Genomic DNA, 9,523 nt, shown 5'->3' with positions numbered 1-9,523 from the left:
TTCTCTCCTGACTAATCCTTCTACCAGCACTGTTCACTGTCATCTGCTGCAGAATAATCTGTGGGTTGCGTTAAAACCAGAAGACAAACAAACAGTGCCTCATAACGGGGCAGGAGGTGGCTGGAACAGATGGCTGTGCCCCGCATAAGAAAACTCAATTCAATTCAATTCAATTTAAATGTGCGCGTCAAAGACGGATGAAGACGGAGCACAAGCGACGTAAATGTGTTTGTGTTTTATCTCGTGTAAAGCTCGCTGTTGGTCTGACACAGTCACACTAAGTGGATGGGAATGTTTCTAAATGATTTCTATAGAGCTATAGGCAGTCATTAACTGCTGCAGAGTTAGACAGAGGGGGAGAGAAGGAGGGAGGGGAGAGAGAGAGAAGGAGAGAGGGGAGGAGAGAGAGAGAGAGGGGGAGGGGAGAGGGGAAGGAGAGAGGAGGAGAGGGGAAGGAGAGAGAGAGAGGAGAGAGAGGGGGTAGGGGAGAGGAGAGGGGGAGAGAGAAGGAGAGAGGGGAAGGAGAGAGGGGAGAGAGGAGAAGGAGAGAGGGGAGAGAGGGGGGGAGGGGAAGGAGAGAGGGGAGAGGGGAAGGGAGAGGGGAGAGAGAGGGGGGTAGGGGAAGAAGAGAGGGGAGAGGGGAGAGAGAGGGGGAGGGGAAGGAGAGGGGGGGAGAGGGGAGAGGGGAAGGAGAGAGAGGGGAGAGAGAGGGGGTAGGGGAAGGAGAGAGGAGAGAGAGGGGGTAGGGGAAGGAGAGAGGGGAGAGAGAGGGGAGAGGGGAGAGGGAGAGAGAGGGGAGAGGGGAAGGAAAGAGGGGAAGGAGAGAGGAGAGAGGGGGAGGAGAGAGGGGGTAGGGGAAGGAGAGAGGGGAGAGGGGAAGGAGAGAGGGCAGAGAGAGGGGGTAGGGGAAAGAAGAGAGGGGAGAGGGGAAGGAGAGAGGGAAGAGAGAGGGGGTAGGGGAAGGAGAGAGGGGAGAGGGGAAGAGAGAGAGGGGAGAGAGAGGGGGTAGGGGAAGGAGAGAGAGGGGAGAGGGGAAGGAGAGAGGGAAGAGAGAGAGGGGGTAGGGGAAAGGGGGTAGGGGAAGGAGAGAGGGGAGAGGAGAAGGAGAGAGAGGGGGAGGGGAGAGGGGAGAGAGAGAGGGGAGAGAGAGGGGGTAGGGGGAAGGAGAGAGGGGAGAGGGGAAGGAGAGAGGGGAGAGGGGAGAGGGGGGTAGGGGAAGGAGGAGAGAGGAGAGAGAGAGGGGGGGGGTAGGGGAAGGAGAGAGGAGAGAGGGGGGGGGTAGGGGAAAGGGGGTAGGGGAAGGGGAGAGGGGAGGAGAGAGGGGGTAAGGGAAGAAGTGAGGGGAGAGAGAAGGAGGGAGAGAGAGAGAGAGAGGAGGAGGAGAAAGGGAGGAGAGAGGAGAGAGGGGGTAGGGGAAAGAAGAGAGGGGGAGAGATGAGGAGAGAGAAAATGTATGGGAGAGAGAGGGGAGAGAGGAGAGAGGGGAGAGGGGGGGAGAGAGAGAGAGGGGAGAGAGGAGAGAGAGAGAGGGGAGAGAGAGAGAGGGGAGAGGGAGAGAGAGAGCGAGATCGGCATTTGCGCTCCGTAGCGGCTCTGCACAGCCAGAAGCTACACTGTGATTTTGATTTTTATTCAACATCGCGGGCTGTGTTAGCATATCTCTCGTGCTGACACGCGCCTGGGAATTGGATTTTTTCCCTTCACGTGACTTATCGGCGGAGGCAGTTTATCAGACCGGCGTTTTGCGGATTTACAAAAGCTCCCGGGAGTCTGGCGGGAGCTCCAGCAGCCCGGAGTCTGAGCACATCGGCACCCTGGACAGCGTCCGCGAGCGTTCCAGCACCTGGACAGCGTCCGCGAGCGTTCCAGCACCCGGACAGCGTCCGCGAGCGTTCCAGCACCCTGGACAGCGTCCGCGAGCGTTCCAGCACCCTGGACAGCGACCGCGAGCGTTCCAGCACCCTGGACAGCGTCCGCGAGCGTTCCAGCACCCTGGACAGCGTCCGCGAGCGTTCCAGCACCCTGGACAGCGACGAGGGGACCGCCGCAGGTGAGCTTAACTGCGGCTCTCGTCCCGAACCAAAAGGTTGAAGGGACCAAATAAAGGTCTGTTTTCAATTCTGTTGAACGTGCTTCGCTCACCTAGAAGCTTTTAAGCTTTTTATTTTATTTTTTTTTAGTTTAGATTTAAATCAGTTCTCCCGAGTTTTCAACACGGAGACTAAATTAACGTAGTCGGACTACTTTCCGAGTCGTTGCGCCTGTTTATGTTTCTTTTTTTCCCCTTGACGTTACATTTGTGTGTTGTTCACATGTTTCCAGTGTGTCAAAACGCGTTAAAGTCATTCCTGAACGGCGGCATCCATCAACTGTCGTTAAGGTGGCGCGTTTGGCTCTCAGTTTAATTGAAGGCAGCTGTTGAATTTGGAGGATCGGCGCGTGAATTGATGCACCTAACACACACACACACACACACACACACACACACACACGGCCTCAATATTCATATCTCATTCATTAAGTGAGGGCTGCGGGACAATAGAAAACTGCACATGCTTGAAAATTCCACTGTCTGTCTATTATGGAAATATTCCTTTAAATTAGATTAAAATAGGTCGTTATATTTAGTGTTGTTGCTGCAAATGAAATCCCGACAGAAGAGCATTTCGGCAGAGCCTCGGGAAAAGAGCTTTTCGTGCTGTTATATTATATAATGATATCAGGTTTGCTGAAATCCACTAAAGGTGTTGCCTCCCTCTCTTCTGCAATCACGTCAGCGAGCGCTCACCTCTTCCTGTGCTTTAGCCACGATCTACCAACGTAGGAACATCTGCACCGAGGTTTCACCCATCAAATATAAAAGGACGGCCCACAGAATATAGCCCACCTTTTAAATTCCGATTCAGATTTCCTTTATTTGTACAACAACGGGGAAATTTACGGCGCAACAGCAGCAAAAACACACCGAGGAAAAGACTTTCAGAATGCAAGGATAGAAAAAGAACGATAATAATAAATATATACTGCAAAAAACTGAAATAAGAATAGAAAATATATAGGTTGGCTTACTGATAAAGGGAGGTAATGTGTCAGCCAGCATCTGTCTGTCCTTCAAAAAGTTCTGAATGGTTTTAGCAATCTTCCAAGGGTCAGGGGGCTGGACTGTAACCTTGTATTACTCCTGCCTACATGTGCTGGAGCAGGGGTGTTGTGTAAGGCACAATAAGTGGCTGAGGTCTGCGCTCTCAGTGTGCGTTTATTCAACTTATAGATTATCTGCATTGAGCTGAGAACCTTGAATAGCAACGCTCACCTCCTCCCTGCAACACTTTAGTCCAACGTATAGTTACGGCGCACGGAAAGAACAAGTTAGGACTCTACATGTGTTATCCGCCATGTTACGTCCGCCATGTTCTCAGGGAAGCCCTTCGGATTTCGGCCCACACATGCACGTCAGCCTTGTCCCTCAGATAAAGACGTGGCGACCACTGGTGGCGTCACGCTCCCGGTGTCACGTCTAGCTGAGGCTGTCTGGCCGGGGAAGATAAAAGCCCAAATCGTGTCTCAAAGTGCAGGTAAATGCTGGAGAGGTTCCTTTGAAATCCACATAAAGGCATTTTTATTTGCTTTCGTGTTTCTCCTCATCAACCCAGAAGTGGCTGCGGCAGCTCAAAACGAGTTCTGACCAGTTTCAATAGAGAAAATAGGAGGAATCCCCCCCAGCCCCCACTTATTGGCCCATGCTGTTTTAAAAAGCTGTGATCACCCTTGAAACCAGGATCTTAACGATGTTTATTAGGATTTTAATTGTGCCTATTATGTGATGACTCCTGGCTGTGAGACGGAAACGTCGCTCTCAGAGTAGGTGTGACAACAGTTTAGTGGCAGGAAGAAGACGTGTGAATCTGACTGAAAATGCCACCGCAGGGCTGCATTCTTTCACAAAAGAAGTTGGCTTTAAAGCCCAGCGTAGCTGCTGGTTATTAAAGTACGGACAGTTGGGTGAAGAAACGGCTGCTCTATATCTATTGGGATGAGGAGATAAATGCAAATTAATCTTTCATGCCTAGTTTATTATCCACTACGCAGACTATGAATTCAAATTGGAGCAGCAGCCCTGCGCGGCGCATGCTAACCGTAGCTCATGTGGCTTCTCTAGCTCCAAAATGCAACGCGAGGCGTTTGAGGGTGTGTAAGACAGTAAATTCAGGACATATATCTGGAGGCGTGCGTCCTACCATAACAGCGAGGCCTGTGCCGGCTGCCTAGAGGGGTTTCTTGTTGACTGATGCGCCGCTTCTTAGAGTGTAACTCATTGGACAAGCCGGGCCCGCGGCATGCCTCGTCATAGGGCTCACTGGCATCCAGGGCAGGGGGATGAGATCCGCGTCAGGATTCCCACCAGATTTCCTGACTGAACCCTTTCCATGTGCGCTGCCCAGGGAATCGGCGGAGTTCGGTTTATTGCTCCTGTAAACTTGAGAGCCACAGCAGGAACGTGATTGAATTCAATATTGGTGTAACTACACAGCGAGTCAGTGTTTAAGGTCTGAAACCCGGCCATAAACACCCCCCTCCCCCACAACTCTAGCCCAGTCCAACACACGCAGGCCTCTGGCAAGCCCCTCCCCCCCGACCATGGTCAGTTTGAATGATTGGCAGGAAACGACCTCAGCTGCTGGGATGGACAATGTTGACATTTAAAAAACAGAATTCCGAAAGGTTTGCTTTTGCAGTTCGTGACATCAGACAAATGAACCGGCCTGTCTTTTCCCTGCTTAGCACTACTCTGAACGAGGTTGGGGGGGGGGGGGCGGGTGGGGGTGCTACGCTAAGCTGCAGGGATCCGCGCTGCACTCTCATTAGCTGAAACGTGGCTCTTGCATCAGATGCAGCACTCAGAGCTCATTTCATCGCTTCCCAGCCAACGGTTTTCCACTTTGGTCCCACTGTCGTACGCGGGGCTTTAATCTCACAGGCATAATGGCGTCCACTTCAGTCAATACCCAAATGGCAGATTGGATCAATAGCTCCTACAGTGTAGATAACGTGACCTGGGTGGGGCAGAGGAGAAACGCAGCCCGCAGCCATCACATGTTCCACTCTTTGAAAATACGCTTCTTAATTATGGATCAAAAATACCGACCCTGTTAACGAGCCATGTATTATGGATTGCTGTGTGATCTATGTTAACGCCAGCGCAGCAGTTGGAGATGAGTTCCGTTTCTGCCCGCTCCTCTCGCTGTAAACACACACACATATATGCACAAAACACACCGCGTGAAATGCTAAATGCTGAGGGATTAAAGAATTTTCTGGGTGGAAACGCTTTAAGACTGTTGTCGGGTCCCTCCTGGGCTGAAGAAACCAGAGCGGAGTTATTTGTCTGTTTTTATCGAGAGTTCAAACGTGCGACTTATTCAACGAACGGTTCGTCGTGCAGTCGCAGAGGAGCCGGAAAACACGCAGGCTTTTAAAGTGTTAATTAAGCTCTCACCCAAGCGACGCTTTTAACTCTGAGATTAAAAATCTGTCTTGTTTTCTTTTGTAAAAAAAAAAAGTGCAGTTTTGTCTGGCAGAAAAACAGCATCAGAGTGACAACCATCCCATCAAAGGCCTTTAAATGATCGACTTGTTTGAAAGGACGCATCTGCTACATCCTGCGAGATAACACTCACGGCAGAAAGAAATATTGATCTGGCAAGATTACTTTAAAAAGAAAAGAATTTGAAGGTCCCAGCTAGAGCTGAACAACGGCTGTTGTTTCAAAATCACAGTGAAACGCTCCGAATATGCGCCCAAATGTTTCCTCCGTAGCTCCTCTCAGCATGCAAAAATAATGTTAATGCTAATAACGTTTGCACCACTGGAGGATCCTTGGCAGCAAAAATAAAAATAAAAGGCACGCACACAGAAGCATCCTCAGACAGACCGCATCCCAATTCTCACCCGCATCTCCTCGACACCCACTTCCATCGACTAAAGAGCAGGATGCGGCTGTGTGGATATATAGCGGTAAAATATTGGAGCCGTCGCAGGCCTCCAGGCATGCAGTTATCAGGGATACAGAATTGATGGGAAATCAATCAGCTCAAGTAGAGTGGCCTGGCTCGTGGCGAGGAGAGGAGACTTGTCTTCTGCAGATGCATGGCCTGATGTCTGCAGCAGCCTTTAACCACCAACCAAGAGTGTATTTATCTCTCTGTCTATCTTTCTCTCTCTCTAGCCAGCTAGCTAGCTACCATGCTAGTTCCAATTGCATCAGTCTGTAATAGGATATTATAGACTACCCTTCATTTGTCTATATATGTATATAAATATAGATAGATCTTGATATTTCGTCCTACAGCCCAGATGATTGGAAACAGAAACACGGGCCAATTTTCACAGACCGGATTTGAGGACTCCATGCTAAAGCAGGGACGGGGAGTGTTGGAGTTAATCTTCTCCCTTTACTGCAGCTCTCACAGGAAACAGCTTACAAGCGTAACCTCAACGTCTGGACCTGTCAGCATAATAAGCCTCAGCATGCGTCTGCGGTTGTATTTGTGTGTCTGCCGGTGAATTCACATATACGTTGCTGCCTGCATAATTAAGGTGTCGCAGGAGTGCTTTTCATTTCCCGGCATCTAATGCTGTTTGAAAGGAAGCGTAGCTCGAGATATTCCTCGTTTCCTCGTGTTTCCATCTTTAATGCAAGCATACACACCTGTCCTTGCCCTGTGTGTGTGTGTGTGTGTGTGTGTGTGTGTGTTGTTGTGAGTGTAAAGTGTCTTTGCTACATAAGCGCGTATTTACGAGCATATTAGCACATTTGATGTGTGCGTTGTGCGTATTTTAGCGTTTACTTTGAGCTGCATTGAACAAGGTCACATGTTGCTGCATCCTAGAAGCATTTCTTTCATTTTTTTTGCTAAATTCAGTGCAGTACCACCTAGTGCAAAGCTATAAGTAGTGGAAGCGTCATGAGCCATTAGCATTTAACGTTTTATGTGTAGGGGAACTTAACTGAAGCAGATGCTTCCACATGCTTACTGACTGTATCTGAAAATGCCACCGAAAGAAATGTCAGAATTTAGTTGAGTTTGTACAAATACCTTAAATCCAATTCGTCATGTAATTCCAGAATCAGCCGAGCGGAGCCCACGTGTCTGTTAAAAAGCAGCCAGCTGACACGATCCCCCATCTGCAATGACAAACTCCTGTCACTGAAACATACATCCAATCCAGCCTCTCAACCATGGCGCCGTTGTTAAGCTGCTCTGCTGCTTACCGACATGCCCGCCGCCGCCGCCGCTCACCTCAAACCTATGCTGTCACTTTCCGTCACCGTATATGCTGTTAATAAAGACCTTCTGTCAGGGATCATCCATCCGAGACCTCCCCGCTCTCTATTATAGATGGATTTCAATTCAGCATTTATGAGAGAGGCTGGAGCAACATGTTCGAGGCCCTCTGCATTAAATCACAAACATTAAATGACTTTTCGAGTGTTTAATAATACATCGATGATATATTCTTAAATACGGGATAATATATAAATACGTGAACAACGAAGTTATTGTGTATTAATGGATGTATCATCGTATTAGCGGGGATAGCAAACCGTGTTCCAAAGGACAGCGGGAGAAAAAAGGCATTTCCACTGACAACTACAGCGTGTTTCACCGCCTTCGTGTTCTGGTAACATGCGGTTCAGGTCAGAGTCCCACGACGAGGAAGGAATCTGATCTTCGAAAGACCTTGACTGATTTTTTTTTCATGCTTGTTAAGAGAAAACCAGAAGAAGAAAGGGGAACAAGCTAAGTGGGAATCAGGCTGCCACAGCTCAATGCAGAGTACGTCTGCAGTGTTTCCTCTGTCCTTTCTCAGGCCTGGAAGGCTGCCCAGCTAAGGGAATCCTCCCAGTCTTTTTTTTTCATTTCACTGCCAAACATATCAGTAAATATACATTCAGTTCTCAAGTGTGAACACCTGACAGGTGTGTTTCGGCTTCCTACCCTTCCAACTACCCTGCTGGCTATGTGATTGTGAAGTCACTGATATTTAGAGCTCTAATGTGATGTCTGCAAGGTCAATACAACACAAAACTGCCATTTCCACCAGTATTTTATGGTCCTGTCCTGTATTTACCTGCAGTGAAATATTGTCGTAATCAGCAGCTTTGTTCAGATTGGTGTGGGATGACCAATAAACCCTCAATGATGAAGCGAAATAAATATTAAAATCTGCCCTTGGAGTTGAAGGCCATCAATCAGGACCCGCCACCCAGTCAGAGCGGCGTGTGATTGCAAGGCTGTGGTTGTCAAAGCAGGAGTGAAAGCCTCGCCTCATCCCCGACGGTATCTGTCTCATATGTTTACAAAAGCTGCTCCTTTAACGGATCATAGTCGAGCAAATTGAGTTCCGGTCTACGCACAAGTCGAGGGGCATCAAGACCGGCGGCGTATTGTTCTGACGGTCTCCCTCTTACCTCTTGCTAATGGGCAGGATCACTCGGAGTGAAGGTTATGGGAGCCAAAGCGGTCTCCATATAGAGGAACGATCCAAAGCTCCTCCTCCTCTACACAAGCTTGTTAGAGCGCGTCGGGGTAGAAAATATAGTTTGGAAAACCTCTTGTTTTCAAGTGCTGCTGTGAGGTGCAGGTGTGTTTGGGAGTAATTAGAGTACCTTTTTCAGTGTTATTAAGTGAGGGCCACAAAATCTGCTACTCTCAGCTGCAGCCCTCTAAAACAAAGGAGCTAATGATTTAATTTCTGAGCAATCAAACTCACGTGCAGACACGTGGAATCGAATAATAAAAACCCCAAACATGTCCCACACCATGTTGTATTAGCTTCCTCATCTTGGCCCCTCACTCCACATTCTCGGTAGTTTTGGGCGCGGAGGACAGCTAGCGCAGCAGTTTAGCCCGCAGCACAGACACATCTGACCGGACACGGCTGCCCGGGTGTCACATGATTCAGGCCAGCTAACCACTGGGCACATCAGCATCCATACAGACCGTGACTGACGAGGGGAAAGTGACACTCCATCACCCAGGATTGGTGGACTGATTAGTTCACAGGGGTTGCTGGTGCACTGGTTATTGCCCCAGGGTTGGGGGGGGGGGGTTGCTTTCTATAGCCATGATTGTGGCTATGGGAGGCAGAAACAGCTGCTGCTGTGTCACGTCCCCTGGGCTCTGAAAGAGCATTTCTGGTTCTCCCGTTCCCTCCATTAGCCTTCCATTTCCATTTTTTTGCCCCCCCCCCCAGCAGCGCTCAAATGCCAGCACCAACAGGCAGAACATAACGCAAGGACACACACACAGCAGTGACATCCTGCTTTATTTCCCCCGCTAAGACGTGCGGTCTCATCTCGGCCTGTGCCCGTCCAAAGCTGCAAACAGTGAATTCTTCTACATACACGTCTGTGAAATCCTGGGAGATTTAAATGTTGTTTTTTTTATTGCTCGCCTCTCAAGGCTACTTGATATTCAGCAAGCCATTCCGCTCTGCAATTAGCTGAAAATAGTGGGGG

At 49.3% G+C, this 9,523-nt stretch overlaps 1 protein-coding gene across 4 annotated transcripts in view; it reads left to right on the top strand.

The window, feature by feature from the left end:
- The first annotated feature begins 1,556 nt into the window (after positions 1 to 1,556).
- Positions 1,557 to 9,523, top strand: part of tmem121ab (transmembrane protein 121Ab) — a 28,493-nt gene continuing 20,526 nt past the window's right edge. For 2 of the 4 annotated variants that reach the window (XM_057017191.1, XM_057017187.1), the window contains exon 1: positions 1,557 to 2,050. The gene's annotated coding sequence lies outside the window, so the exon portion shown is untranslated. Of the gene's footprint in view, positions 2,107 to 9,523 lie in introns of all 4 variants that reach the window. The other 2 variants (XM_057017188.1, XM_057017189.1) reach the window with 2 other exon arrangements.

This window comes from Takifugu flavidus, chromosome 19 (assembly GCF_003711565.1).
Source record: "Takifugu flavidus isolate HTHZ2018 chromosome 19, ASM371156v2, whole genome shotgun sequence".
Taxonomy (NCBI): Eukaryota; Metazoa; Chordata; class Actinopteri; order Tetraodontiformes; family Tetraodontidae; genus Takifugu; species Takifugu flavidus.
The sequence above is the reverse complement of the archived record's forward strand: the minus strand, read 5'-3'. Positions and strand labels throughout refer to the sequence as shown.